The sequence below is a fragment of the Pseudophryne corroboree genome, assembly GCF_028390025.1.
Source record: "Pseudophryne corroboree isolate aPseCor3 chromosome 3 unlocalized genomic scaffold, aPseCor3.hap2 SUPER_3_unloc_22, whole genome shotgun sequence".
Lineage (NCBI taxonomy): Eukaryota > Metazoa > Chordata > Amphibia > Anura > Myobatrachidae > Pseudophryne > Pseudophryne corroboree.
The window spans coordinates 1,038,648-1,054,567 of record NW_026967511.1 but is presented as its reverse complement, the minus strand read 5'-3'; the positions used below and the strand labels follow the sequence as shown (position 1 = coordinate 1,054,567).

General features: G+C 48.9%; 1 pseudogene; it reads left to right on the top strand.

Annotated features, from left to right (window-relative positions):
* The window catches only part of LOC134983736 (zinc finger protein 585A-like), a 186,634-nt pseudogene that overhangs the window by 14,190 nt on the left and 156,524 nt on the right, over positions 1-15,920 (top strand).

Genomic DNA, 15,920 nt, shown 5'->3' with positions numbered 1-15,920 from the left:
AGCAGTAGAAGAGGCAGACAGGAGAAACTGGAGAGGGGAGAAATGAGACCCCACACACTCGGCAAAGAATCTCTCAAACGTGAGACTATCCCTACTGAGAATCCAATTAGATAAATGTGCCAGTTGAGCAGCTAGATAATAGGCCCGGAGATTGGGAAAGCCCAAACCTCCATCCAATTTGGCCCTAACCAGAGCTCTCAGGGCAACCCTAGGCGTTTTATTGGCCCAGACAAAGGAGGAAAGCACACTATCAATGTTAGTGAAAATTTTCTTAGGAATATAGGTAGGAGAGTGCTGCAATAGATAAAGATACTTTGGTTGCATCACCATCTTGATCAGGTTAATGCGGCCCGTGACTGTAAGGGGAAGCTTCTTCCATACATGAATCCGTCGCTTCAGATCCACCGTGACCTGGTCAATGTTTTGATGTACAAAAGACTTAGCATTAGGAGTGATCCAGACACCAAGATACTGAAAGCGAAGGGTCCAGGTCAAGGAGGATACATCTGGCAACAGGTCGGGAATAATACCAGATATGGGAAAGACATTAGATTTATGCCAGTTGATAGTCAGGCCAGAGTAAAGGCCAAATGTATCAACAATACCCAGGAGGGAGGTCAGGGAAGCATCAGGGTCTCTGAGGAACAGGAGCATGTCATCGGCATATAATGCAATAACATCCTCATGTCCGTCAATAGTGATGCCCCTAACATCAGGGGACGCTCTGATGAAACATGCCAATGGCTCTACAGCCAGGGCAAAAAGGGCAGGGGAGAGTGGGCAGCCCGGTCTAGTACCACGGAATAAAGCAAATGGGGACGTCACATAGCCATTGACAGTTATTCGAGCCACTGGGGAGGAATAGAGTAACTGTACCCATCGTATGAATTTGGGGCCAAAAGCAAACCGTCTAAGGACCTCACACAAATACTCCCATTCTACAGAGTCGAAGGCCTTGGCAGCATCCAAGGAAACCACCACAGCCTCCGACTCGGACCGGTCCCCCATCTGCAGGTGACAAAACAGTCGCCTCAAATTTTGGAGGGTGGACTTGCCCGGCATAAATCCTGTCTGGTCATCATGAATGATCGAGGTGATAACACTATTGAGTCTAAGTGCAAGAATTTTGGCCAAAATCTTGACATCAGTAGGTAGCAATGAGATTGGGCGGTAGGACTCCGGGGCCGTAGGGTCTTTACCCGGTTTGAGGATCACTACGATAATAGCTTCGGACATAGAGAGAGGTAGGCGAGCACCCTCCATCAATGCATTAAAGAGAGTCAAAAGATAGGGGACAAAGTATGCACGATATTGACTATAAACTTCAATCGGTATACCGTCGCTACCCGGGGCCTTTTTATTAGGGAAGGAGGCAATAGCAGCCTCAACCTCCTCTGGGGTGATATTAGCATCTAGAATATCTATAGATTGTTGGGACAGCTGCGACAGGGCAATGCCTGAAAGATATTGCTGTAGTTGAGCGGGGGTATAGGTGACCCTAGAGGTATACAATGAAGAGTAAAAGGACTGGAAAACCTGGGCTATTTCAGGAGTGGCATAAACCATTTCACCCTGAGTATCACAGATCTGCTGAATGGAACCCCCTGTTCTTTCTCCTCGAGCCAGAAAGGCCAAGTAACTACCTCCCGTGTCCGATTGCGAATAGAGGGTGTGCTGGGAGAAAAGTAATTTGCGCTTTGATTTATCAAGCAAGTGGTCAGACCAGGCTTTCCTGGCCAGATCCCATCTTGCCCGATCACCAAGGGTCCTAGTAGTGAGGTAAGCAGACTCGGATTGGGAACAGGCAAGTTCGTCGCATCTCTTCCTCCCTACTAGATTTCTTGACATTAGCTATTTGTCGTATGAAGGAGCCCCGTAGTGAAGCCTTAAATGCGTCATGTTTAACCAGTGGATCAGGACAGGACGCATTATGAACTCCAAAATCACTCCACTCACTGAGCAAGGCCTCGTGGTCAGTCAGCAAGGTCAACCAGAAGGGATTCAATTTCCAAAGTCTAGCCCCACAGGGAGGTACAGAATCCAGGACCACCAGCAAAGGTGAGTGGTCCGAGATTCCCCTCTGGAGGTACTGGACGTCCAGCACTCTAGCAGTGAGATCAGAGGAGACGAGGGCCAAATCTATTCTCGAAAACGAGTGGAAGCTGGCCGAGTGGCAGGAGTATTGGAGTTGTTTAGGGTGTCTCAACCTCCAAATATCCAGGAGTCCAAGCTCGGAAATCAACCTCGCAAACGGAGTGGGGGATGGGGAGGCAGAGAGTAGAGAAGGGGGGAGTTCAGCCCACATATCTAAAACTTTATCCATAACATTATTGAAGTCTCCGATGCAAAGGACCGGAGCTGATTGAGAAGTAGCAAGAAAGGACATTGCCTGCCTGAGTACTTCATTATTGTAGGGGTGTCAGATTGTGTTTTGGCTGTGTCCCCGGAGGGGGCGCTAGTGGGTCAGTGGAGGTAGCTGGGAGAAAACGAGGAGGCTGGATAACGTTCCTGCGCATGAGCGCAATGATATTTATTAGCAGATGATATAAACAGAATGGCAGCAGAAATAATAATAACAAATGGAAATGTCAATCACACAGCGTAATAGCTGAAAGTCTATGGCAACAGGATGACAGATGACTGGAGAAATAATAACCGGTAATATGATAAACAGAAGAACAGGTGCTTGTAGAGATGATTCTGGTTTGGAAACCAGTGCAGGTTTTAAACATGAAACTTGGCAGTGAGATGTTGAATGGCAAACCTGGTAGCAGAGGCAGGAGTCTGACTATCCACAGTGCAGGTGGTGAAGCACTGACAGCAGCAAGCTGTATCACAGGTGGAGGAATGGAACACACCTGGAGTCAGTCTCAACTGCAAGGCTGAAGCACACAAGGTGGTGATGAGTGTGAAGCCTGTTTGAAGATTGCAGGTATTGCTGGGCCTTGAAGTTCCACGGAGCTGTGCAGAGTAACCAGGAGTATAAGTCTTTAAGCAGAGAGCCAGGAACACGGAAGGAACAGGAACAGATCCTTTCACATGGGTCGCAGGAGTGACACAAAGTCCAGGATGCCTGCAGACTGATCCTGCAGTCTCTTATGTACCCCCTGGTTCACAGGCATTGGGTGAGTGAAGGAAAGTGGGTGCGGCCAAGCACCGGATTGGCCGCTGTATGCTGGTTGCTGTAAACTGTCATGGCGGCGCCCACGCCGCGGCCTAGCGGGAACGTGGCGCGCTACACGCCCGCTGTCACAGGAGCGCTCCCAGGCCCGTGATGGCGTCCCATGGCAGGGACACAGACGACAGGTGACCGCAGGGAGCCAGGACGGAGTCCGCAGCGGCGGACGGATGTCAGCTTGGTGAGTCGATTCCTGACAGTACCCCCCCCTTTAAGGGTGGACACCGAACACCCACGTGGCTTGGATGGATGAGTGCTGTGGAAGACACGGACCAACCTTGGAGCATGGACATCCGATGAATTTACCCAACTTCTCTCCTCTGGGCCATAACCGGACCAATCGACCAGGTACTGGAGACGTCCATACCGGCAACGAGAGTCCAGAATTTTGCCAATCTCGAATTCCACGCCCCGCTGAGTTCGAATTCTGGGGCCAACTGGAAGAGCACTCTGAAAACGGTTCAGGACTAGAGGTCTGAGGAGAGAAACATGAAAAGCGTTAGGTATTCGAAGGGAAGATGGTAACTTCAGTTTGTAGGCCACAGGGTTGATGACTCTTTCGACAGGGAAAGGACCAATGAAACGGGGTGCAAACTTCATGGACGGAACCCTAAGACGGAGGTTACGGGTTGACAGCCAAACCTTGTCCCCAGGTTTCAGGTTAGGAACCGCACGTCTCTTGCGGTCGGCAAAGTACTTGTACCGGCTGGAGGCCTTTTTGAGAGACACGTGAATCTTTCTCCAAATTAATGAGAACTGAGTCAGAGCAGTAGTGGCAGCAGGAACATCCATATGAGGGAGTTCTTGGAAATCTGGAACACGGGGATGTTGCCCATATACTGCGAAGAATGGTGTTGTTTCAGTAGCAGTATGATAGCGGAAGTTGTGGGCAAACTCGGCCCATGGGAGCAGATCGAACCAGTCATCCTGGGAAGATGAAACATACAATCTTAAAAACGTCTCAAGTTCTTGATTAACCCTCTCTGTCTGCCCATTCGTCTGAGGATGGTACGATGACGAAAACTTCAGCTTGACTTGCATGGCAGAACAGAGGGCCCTCCAAAACCTCGCTACAAACTGTACCCCCCGGTCGGATATTATTTCCGAGGGTAGACCATGTAAGCGGAAAATCTCCCGTAGGAAGATTTGGGCAAGTTTCGGGGCAGAAGGGAGACCCTGGAGAGGAACAAAATGAGCCATCTTGGTGAATCTGTCCACTACAACCCAGATGGTATTGTATCCTTGAGAAGGAGGAAGGTCGGTGATAAAATCCATGGACAGGTGTGACCAGGGACGACTAGGAACAGACAATGGTTGTAACTGACCTGCTGGAGACTGACGAGGAGTCTTATGCTGCACACACTTAGGACAGGATGCCACGAAATCCTTGATGTCAGCCTTCATCTTAGGCCACCAGTACGTCTCGGAGAGAAACTTGAAGGTCTTCAGGACACCAGGATGACCGGTGAACTTGGATTGATGAGCCCAAGATAGCAATTTGGGACGGAGTTCTAGGGAAACAAAAGTCTTACCAGGAGGAGGAGCTGGGGAGACTTGAGATGCAGCGAACACCACTGGACTCAGGATGGAATGAGGCACTGAGTCAGGCGTTTCCTCTTCGGATTCCATAGATCGGGATAAAGCGTCAGCTTTAACATTCTGCGAACCTGGGCGGAAATGAAGCTTAAAATTAAAACGTGAGAAAAACATAGCCCACCTGGACTGGCGAGGATTAAGGCACTGAGCTGCCTTTAAGTATAGCAGGTTTTTATGATCCGTGTAGATGTTGAACGGATGTTTGGCCCCTTCTAGGAGGTATCTCCATTCCTCGAGAGCCAGCTTGATCGCCAGTAGTTCTTGATCTCCAACGGAGTAGTTAGCTTCTGCAGGAAGGAATTTGCGAGAATAAAATCCACAAGGGTGGACTTTCCCATCGGTTCCCTTCTGGGAGAGAACAGCTCCAACCCCAACTGTAGAGGCGTCCACCTCCAACTCGAACGGTCTGTTTACATCTGGCTGAGACAGAACTGGAGCAGACATAAAGGCCAGTTTGATCTTCTGGAAGGCTGCTAAGGCTTCTTCTGACCAGTTGGAATGGTTTGCCCCTTTCCGAGTCAGGTTGGTAATAGGAGCGATGAGAGTGGAGAATCCCCGAATAAATTTCCTATAGTAGTTGGCAAAACCCAGGAACCGCTGGATAGACTTGAGAGAATTTGGAATGGACCAATTGGCAATAGCTTCCAATTTTGTCGGGTCCATCTGAAGATCCGATCCGGAAATTATATAACCCAGGAAGGGTATAGAGGGAACTTCAAAGGTGCATTTAGAAAGTTTACCGTAGAGCCGGTTCTCACGAAGACGTCGGAGGACTTCACGGACTTGTAGACGATGAGATGGAAGGTCTTGGGAGAAGATGAGGATATCATCCAAGTAAACAACGAGGTACTTATACAGGACATCACGAAAGATTTCGTTCACAAAGTGTTGGAACACTGCTGGAGCATTACTCAACCCAAATGGCATTACCAGGTATTCGTAATGGCCATCTCGAGTGTTAAAAGCTGTCTTCCACTCGTCACCACTCCGGATTCTGATGAGATTGTAGGCACCGCGGAGATCTAACTTGGTGAAGATGCGGGCTCCTTTAACTCTGTCAAATAATTCGGTAATGAGTGGTAATGGATAACTATTTTTAATGGTAATGTCATTGAGACCCCGGTAGTCAATGCATGGACGCAGTCCTCCATCCTTCTTTTTAACAAAGAAGAAACCTGCACCAGCGGGTGATGATGAAGGGCGGATGAATCCCTTTTGTAGATTCTCCCTGATATATTCACTCATCGCCTCGGTTTCAGGAACAGACAACGGGTAGGTGCGCCCCCTAGGTGGCTTCTTGCCAGGAAGGAGATCGATGGGACAATCCCATTCCCTATGGGGCGGTAGGACATCAGCGGCCTTCTCACTGAAGACATCTGAGAAATCTTGATAAACTGCTGGGAGACTTGACTGTGTCTTAACTTCGGTAGACTTTATGGGACACACTTGGGCTAAACAGGACTGATGGCAATGTGAACCCCATGAGGTAAGCTGCAACGTTGACCAGTCAAACTGTGGATTATGTAGCTGGAGCCAGGGCATGCCCAAGACGATCTCCTGAGTGGCTTGAGGGATGACTAAGAACTTAATCAGTTCAGAGTGTAGGAATCCAACTCCCAGAACCACTGGGGCAGTTTGATGAGAAATATTCCCCTTGGAGATTCGACTACCATCCACGGCGGTAATATAAACTGGACAGGAAAGTTCACATATAGGTAAGCAAAATTTATTTACCGCAGCTTGGGTGATGAAGTTACCTGCAGCTCCACAGTCCACTAATGCTGATGCGGACTGGAGCCCAACTGAAGTCTCTAACGTCACAGGAAGGATAAGGTCTTGATTAGAAGGAGTTTGACTAAAAGATCCCAACTTGACTCCTCCTTTACAAGTCAGGATCTGGCGTTTCCCGAACGCACTGTGCAGGAGTTAATCTGATGGCCCGCAGCCGCACAGTACAGACAGAGTCTCTCACGCATTCTTCTTGCCCGCTCTTCAGGAGTTAGGCGGGACCTATTTACCTGCATAGGCTCGTCAGAAGAAGGAGACTGGAACTGTACTGAAGGTATCATCCTTGATCTGCGTGGCTCACTCCGAGCGCGTTCATTATTGCGTTCGCGGATGCGAGAGTCCAACTTAATGCACAAGGAAATCAATTCAGACAATTGTACAGGAAGGTCGCGGGTCGCCAGTTCATCTTTGATCCGGTCAGAAAGTCCATGCCAGAAAGCTGCTACCAGGGCCTGATTATTCCACTGAATCTCTGCGGCCAACGTCTGGAACTGAATGACATATTGTCCCATGCTACGGGTACCTTGACGAAGTTGAATCAGGTCAGCGGAAGCTGATGTTGCACGACCAGGCTCGTCAAAGATCCGTCTGAAGGTTGACACGAATTCTGTGTAGTTGTTAATCAGAGGGTCAGCACGTTCCCACAGAGGAGACACCCAGCTCAGAGCAGATCCAGAAAGTAAGGAGATGATGTAGGCAACCTTGGATCTTGGCGTGGGGAAATTATGTGACAACAACTCAAACTGGATTTCACATTGGTTGAGAAACCCGCGACATAACTTTGGACTGCCATCATACTTGCTTGGCACGGGCAGGTGCAGACGTGACACTGGAGCTGATGCAGCCGGCATAGAGGAACTCACAGCACTGGCAGGTGCTGGAGTAACAGGAACAGTAGGAGTGAGTACACTAGGCAGGGATTGCTGTAGTGTATCTATCCGGGAGGACATCCCTTGCAGGAATTGAAACATCTGCTGCTGCGCAGCCTCTTGACCATCCAGACGGGAGACCAGATTTTGCAAGGCCTCTGACCCCACACTCCGTCCACCATCCGAGTCCATCGATCCTGGACTTACTGTCAGATTGTGTTTTGGCTGTGTCCCCGGAGGGGGCGCTAGTGGGTCAGTGGAGGTAGCTGGGAGAAAACGAGGAGGCTGGATAACGTTCCTGCGCATGAGCGCAATGATATTTATTAGCAGATGATATAAACAGAATGGCAGCAGAAATAATAATAACAAATGGAAATGTCAATCACACAGCGTAATAGCTGAAAGTCTATGGCAACAGGATGACAGATGACTGGAGAAATAATAACCGGTAATATAATAAACAGAAGAACAGGTGCTTGTAGAGATGATTCTGGTTTGGAAACCAGTGCAGGTTTTAAACATGAAACTTGGCAGTGAGATGTTGAATGGCAAACCTGGTAGCAGAAGCAGGAGTCTGACTATCCACAGTGCAGGTGGTGAAGCACTGACAGCAGCAAGCTGTATCACAGGTGGAGGAATGGAACACACCTGGAGTCAGTCTCAACTGCAAGGCTGAAGCACACAAGGTGGTGATGAGTGTGAAGCCTGTTTGAAGATTGCAGGTATTGCTGGGCCTTGAAGTTCCACGGAGCTGTGCAGAGTAACCAGGAGTATAAGTCTTTAAGCAGAGAGCCAGGAACACGGAAGGAACAGGAACAGATCCTTTCACATGGGTCGCAGGAGTGACACAAAGTCCAGGATGCCTGCAGACTGATCCTGCAGTCTCTTATGTACCCCCTGGTTCACAGGCATTGGGTGAGTGAAGGAAAGTGGGTGCGGCCAAGCACCGGATTGGCCGCTGTATGCTGGTTGCTGTAAACTGTCATGGCGGCGCCCACGCCGCGGCCTAGCGGGAACGCGGCGCGCTACACGCCCGCTGTCACAGGAGCGCTCCCAGGCCCGTGATGGCGTCCCATGGCAGGGACACAGACGACAGGTGACCGCAGGGAGCCAGGACGGAGTCCGCAGCGGCGGACGGATGTCAGCTTGGTGAGTCGATTCCTGACAAGGGGGGAGGGACGTAGACAGCAAGTATGTGCAAAAGTGTGCGGTTAACATAGGCCCTAAGAAATACATAGTGAACTGTAAAAAATAGATATATATCACCCACTAAATATACACAGCAGCTGGAAGGGGTTTGTCAGACCCTGCTAAAAGATAAACAGTATATAGTGGAATACCAGCGCTGAGAGTTGTATTACCAATTTTCCAATTAATCAATAACCACTGGATCAGTGATAAATTTTAATAAACACAATTTTCACATAAATTAAAAACATGAAGGTGAAGATAATAAAAATTCACCATGCAATTATAATATAAAATATTTATAAGATTATATTAAAATATAATTGGCTCTGAGGTATCAATATTCAAATTGCTGAAAAGAACCCAACCATTATTTTGATGATCCCGGACTTATTAAGGTGCAAATTTCCTCCTCCTTATATTTGGTTATGCAGTCAGCTGGTAATACCCTTAATAGTACCTCTCACACAGTTCCATATGAATGGTGATGATTGCTCGTCTGTGTAGATGTTCAAGGGGTTTCCATATCTTGCTGGTTGTGCTGAAGGAGTAATTGGAAGTATTGTCCTTGGAAATCCAAGTGTGCAAAAAAGTCCTTATCTGGATCAAAACTAGGCAAAGGTTGGGGTTCCACAGCAGGCCTTAACGCGTTTCCCTGAGCCAGGTCGCTCAGCTTCTTCAGAATATAAGGAGGAGGAAATTTGCACCTTAATAAGTCCGGGAATATAATCTTATAAATATTTTATATTATAATTGCATGGTGAATTTTTATTATCTTCACCTTCATGTTTTTAATTTATGTGAAAATTGTGTTTATTAAAATTTATCACTGATCCAGTGGTTATTGATTGATTGGAAAATTGGTAATACAATTCTCAGCGCTGGTATTCCACTATATCCTAAGAAATACATACCTGCCATATTGATCAATTTGGCTATGAACCAAGTGGAAATTAACCGACTTCCGCACCAAAACTAAAAAACCCCTGGAGTTAGCAGAGAAGGTGGAGTGATAGGAGAGACCCACCCAGGGCTTCCTGAGAGCCAAGGTTCTAGTGCCAACTAGATGCGTTTCGGAAAGGCATATGATATCTGCCCTATACTTTCTCACCTGAGACAAAACCAGAGCCCGCTTAATGCGGTCATTCAGGCCCCTCACATTCCAGCCGAGTATGCAGAGTCCGTCAACCCCTGCAGCCATGGATACAAAAGAGAAAGGACAGGAGGAGAAAAGAAGCAAGGGGCGAATATGGAGAGGCAGGAGAAGAGGAAAATCCAAGGCCCGCAAAAGAGAGAAAGCCATAATGTAGAGGAGGAAGGAGCAAAGGGATCTCCACGGCCCCCCGCCAGCACCCAGGCAGAGCATACGGAGAGCAGAAGACATACATAGGAAAAATCATGGACACATAAAAATAAAAAAATAACACAGTGACACATGGGGCAATACATGTACAAAACAAAGAACAAACCCAGAACATCCTAAACTCCCCCCCTCCCTGCATATCCATCCCGAACTAGACATGCCTGGATCCCGAAAAAAACCCTAACTAAACTAAAGCTGAGAACCTATAACAACCCTAGGGAGTAGAGACAGCTATCGTCTCTACAGAAAGGCTATATCCTAGCATTCAGCTCCTAGCAATAAAGATCATTCCCGCTACATGGGTAGGAGGAGTACAAAACCCAGCAGTCAATGTGACCTCTGAGGGAGAAACCGTCCTTAAACAGGGGGCCTGGGTCTGCGCTCCAGCCAGGCCTCCGCCTCTTGAGGGGTATTGAAGAAGTGTGTGGAGCCATCATACACCACCCTTAAATGTCCCAGAAACATGGCATATTGAATTTGATGGTCACGAAGCTTTCTTTTAACCTGCGTATGCGACTTCTGGACATCTATGGCAAAGTCCGGGTACACAGAAATATTGTGGTTGTCAAATTTCAAAGGACCCTGTGTGCGGGCCAGCCGCAAGACCGCATCCCGGTCCCTGTAATGTAGAAAACGGGCTATAAAAGTGCGTGCAGGTGCGCCCGGGGGAGGAGCCCCGGCAGGCAATCGATGGGCCCTCTCCACAGAAAATTGAGGACCAAAGTCATCGCGTTGAAATAATTTGGAGAAGCCATGTTTCGAGGAACGATTCTGGGGAGGAGCCCTCTGCTCTCTCCGGGAGGCCCACAAAGCGAACGTTATTACGACGTAGTCTTCCTTCAATATCGGAAAGCTTCGCCTTAACTGCCGACATCTGAGTTGTGAGGTTGGAAACTGTATCTTTAAGAGGATTGGTGACGTCTTCTAGGTCGGAAATACGGTGTTCCGCCTCCCCCACCCGTTCACGGATCTTTTGCATGTCATGCCTGATTAGAGTGATATCCACCTGTACTTGGCCGATTTTATCCATGACTCTGTGCTCGGACGTGGATATGGCTAAGAGAATTTGCTGTGTCGACTGAGACGTGTCGTCCTCTCGAGGTGGTGATCCCGAGGGGGAAGGGGGGGATGGGGGAGCAGCACCCCGGGTAGATTGGGAGGAGGAATGAGAGCCTCTAGCATATTTTTCAAGTTTAGCAGCAGCGGTAGCAGCAGCTGCACTGCCCCCACGTACCATGATGGGGCACGGGTGGAACACGGATGCAGAAAGAGGGCTTCCTCAGTACTGATATAGAATAAACAATGCGTGCTCACCACAGGCTGTAAAATCCCCAGGTCTCCAGAGTCTCACGCAGGTGAATGAACCCAGGCAGGGAGAAGGAAATCTTTAGTGTCAGTAGTCAGGCAGTATAATCAACAGCAGGCTTTTGGGTGGACCCTCCTGGAGAGTAGTGCAGATATGGAAGCGTCACCCAGCAGTGTGGGTAGAGCAGGATAGCTGCAGGTATCCAGGCAGCCCCACAAGCAGAGTAGTGCAGACTGGGAGGCTCCAACCAGCGGTGCAGAGAGGCAGGGGATGTGAGGAGAGACGGTCCGTGCAGGCAGATGTACCCCTGTGCCGTTAGTAGTTATCACCGCCACAAAGGCGCAAGGTGGAAGGAGACAGGGACACACACCGACCTCTGGTCCGGCAGAAAACAGCAGAGGGTGCCAGCGAACGGAGCTCCGTCTCAGCGCGGCTCCGGCCTCCGCTGTTAGTCTCCAAGATGGCGCCGGGCGGAAGGAGTGAGGCCGAGCGGTGTAGGCCGCGACTCGTCCAGCGGCTTCCCAGGTCAGAAACACAGTCCCACAGACCCCTCAAAATGAGCAGGGTTAAAAGCCACAACGAGTGAGCCGGGTCAGTAGCAGCCACGAGCGGGGGAATCAGGATATATAAAGCCGGATAGACGGAGCTCTAACTCCTAGCTTATTACTCCATGCTCGGCCAAGCCACGCCCCCACTTTAGTAAGGCTTTTGACACAGGTCCACATCGCAGACTGCTAAATAAACTTGAAAGTTTGGGATTGGATATTAGGATTATTGAATGGATAAGATCTTGGTTGAAGGATAGAAAACAGAGAGTTGTGGTAAATGGAGTGCATTCACAGGAGGGAAATGTTACCAGTGGAGTACCCCAGGGATCTGTACTTGGACCAGTGCTTTTTAATATCTTTATTGGTGACATTGCAAATGGCATTAAAGGGAAAGTATGCCTTTTTGCAGATGACACAAAGGTATGCAACAGGGTAGACACACCAGGTGGGGTAAAACAAATGATTGAGGATCTAGGTAGACTAGAGGAATGGTCAAGAGTGTGACAATTACAGTTTAATGCCACAAAATGCAAAATCATGCACTTGGGTCTCAAAAATCCTAAAGCTAAATACAGTATTAATGGCACTATACTGAAAACTACTGAGGAGGAAAGGGATCTAGGAGTCACTATTTCAGATGACTTAAAAGCAGGTAAGCAATGTAAAAAGGCAATGAGGAAGGCTAGTCAGATGCTTGGCTGCATTGGGAGAGGAATCAGCAGCAGAAAGTAAGAAGTAATAATGCCACTGTATAGGTCATTGGTACGGCCTCATCTAGAATACTGTATTCAGTTCTGGAGGCCATATCTTCAAAAGGATATTAATACATTAGAAACTGTACAAAGGAGGGCAACTAAAATGGTGCATGGCCTACATCACAAAACATACCCAGAAAGACTAAGAAATCTCAATATGTATAGTTTGGAGCAGAGAAGGGAAAGGGGGGACATGATAGAAACTTTCAAATATATCAAGGGTTTTAACAAAGTCCAGGAGGGAAACATTCTCCAAATGAAGAGAAGCAATAGGACACGAGGACATGCACTGAGACTGGAGGGGGGAGGTTCAGGGGAAATTTGCGGAAAAATTATTTCACAGAAAGGGTAGTGGACAAGTGGAATAGCCTCCCATCAGAGGTGGTAGAGGCTAAGACAGTAGAGCAATTTAAACATGCATGGGATAGACATAAGGATATCCTTACAAAGAAATAAGGATCAAATAAGGTTAGTGATAAAAAAAAGGGGCAGACTAGATGGGCCAAGTGGTTCTTATCTGCCGACAAATTCTATGTTTCTATGTAATCTTCTGGAGTATACTACTTTTTGCCATGTAATGTTCTTCAAGGTTCTTATCCTATCTCCTATGCTTTTTGCAATATACATGCTACCGCAGGGTGAAATAATCAGATGTCATGCCCTCATCTACCACTGCTATGCAGATGACCTGTCTTTTTCTCCGGGTACTGAGAACCCAATACCAATCCTAAATGGTTGTCTAGCTGAGCTCCAGGTGTGGGTGATGCCAGTTGGCTGTGACTCAGTCCTGGTGAAACAGGTCCTTATGATAGAAGCTCACCAACAAAGGGCAGGGCTACAGCTCAGCTTTACCTACCAACCAGACTAACGCTTGTGGGTACAGAGTTACAAAATGCGGATCATGTGCGGAATCTTGGTGTCCTGGATGGTGGAGTGACACTTACACATCAGGTATCAGCCACAATCAGATCCTCATCTGAGGAACATAGCCAGACTCCAGCACTTATTTCCCTCCGATCTACCTACAGTCATACATGTACTTGTATCATCACACATAGACTACTGCAATGTCCTCTACCTGGGTCTCCCAGCAAAAGAATTGCACCGCTTGTAGCTTGTACAGAATGTAGCAGCCAGGCTGTTACCTAACCAGCCCGTTCCTGCCACATAACACCCATTCTCTGCTCCCTTCACCGACTGCCTGTAAGATGGTGACTGTTACATAATCTGACTCTCCCAGCCAGGGGAGACAGGCCAGGTGGCAGTAGTGAGGGGGAGACAGGGTAGGTGGCAGTAGTGGGTGGGAGACAGGGCGGGTGGCAGTAGTGGGGGGAGACAGGCCAGGTGGCAGTAGTGAGGGAGAGTGGCAGTAGCAGGGGGAGATGGGGCAGGTGGCAGTAGTGGGAGGAGACAGGGCGGGTGACCATAGTGGGGGGAGACAGGGCGGATAGCCGTAGTGGGGGAGACATGGCAGGTGGCAGTAGTGAGGGGGAGGTAGGGCGAGTGACAGTAGTGATGGGAGACAGGGTGGTGGCAGTAGTGGGGGGAGACAGGGCGGGTGGCAGTAATGGGGGGAGAAATGTTGGTGGTAGTAGTGGGGGAGACAGGGCGGGTGGCAGTAGTGGACACGGGGCAGGTGGCAGTAGTGGGAGGAGACAGGGCGGTGTCAGTAGTGAGGGGAGACAGGGTGGATGGCATTAGTAGGAGGAGACGGGGCAGGTGGCAGTAGTGGGGGGAGACAGGGTGGTGGTAGTAGTGGGGGGGGGACAAGGCGGGTGGCAGTAGTGTGGAGAGACAGGGTGGGTGGCAGTAGTGGAAGTAGATGGGGTGGGTGGTAGTATTGCAGGGAGACAGGGCGGGTGGCAGTAGTGGAAGGAGACGGTGGATGGCAGTAGTGGGGGGAGACAGGGCAGGTGACAGTAGAGGGGAGAGAGGGCGGGTGGCAGTAGTGAGGGAGACAGGGCGGGTGACAGCAGTGGGGGGAGGCAGGGTGTGTGGCTGTAGTGGGGGGAGACAGGGTGGGTGGCAGTAGTGGGGGGAGACAGGGCGGGTGGCAGTAGAGGGGAGAGAGGGTGGGTGACAGTAGTGGGGGGAGGAGACAGTGCAGGTGGCAGTAGGGGGGAGACAGGGCGGATGGCAGTAGTGGGGGGGAGACAGAGCGGATGGCAGCAGTGGGGGGAGGAGACGGGACAGATGGCTGCAGTGCAGTACCAGGGGCTGCTGGAGGCAGTAAAGAGGTGTATGGGTCCCGCACAGAACCAGTTGATAATTAGACGTAATGCTTATTCTGCTTCCTTATTTCTAATTAATCCCTTGTATGTGTTACTGTTATTTGCTGTGTCAGCCTTTGTGTGTTCTGTGTAATAATCCTGAAAGTAGTGCTGCTACCGATCTCATATCATTTGTAGTAACTTGGAAAAGATGAGATATGAGGTTCACTCTGGAAGCTTATAGGGGGGTAATCAGAAAAATGCAGATGTGACATCACACAGCCCCCCAGAAAATGGTCCCGGCCCGCCCATGTTCAGCCCTCAGAGATGACGCCGCAACGTGTGTCCGCACGGCCGCTGCACATGTGCATTTTGCCCCCACCAGCAAACTGCTGCGGGCCGCTATTGCGGCTGTGTCTGAATGACCCCCATAGGCTGTTGTGCAGAGTAAAGTATTTTTTAAGTTTAAAATATAGACAAAAGTATGTGTATTAAAGATATGAAATAAAGTAGTTTAAAAGCAAAAGATTTCTGGTGCCATTTTGGCAGCTCATTTCAATAGAGGGATCATATTACCGGGGGAGGGGGGGGGGGGGGTCTCTTTCTGTGTAAATAAATAGTTTTATTATTTGTTGGTTGTAAATAAATTATGTCTGTTCAAATGTTTGTTTTTGTTCTACTTGTAGGTGAATTAGGGTTGTTGTATTTAAATAATAAACTCACCTGACCCTTGCCTGGAAATGTCCATGTATGAAGGTATGGGAGATACCTGCTGCAGTACCTTCTTACATTTGGGAGGTACGGTTGTTTGGGGAATTAGCAGCAAATATTAAATGATACATTGGCTCCATATATGGACGGGCCCATTGCATGCTGGGAGGCTGAAAAGCTTTGATCGATTGGTGCATATCCGCTGTCGCTTCATCATATCCCAATGTTATCTTGAGGCTAACCTGTGGACCCTGCCGGAGAAAACACTGTTCGGAAATTTGCGATCTTCTTTACCTATTTAGGTCTGCAGCGCTGTTCCTGGCTCTACTGTAACTGATCAGCTGGTCTTATGCCCGATTCCTCTTTGTCCGGTTGGCATAGTCCACACTTTTTAATGTGACATAGGCA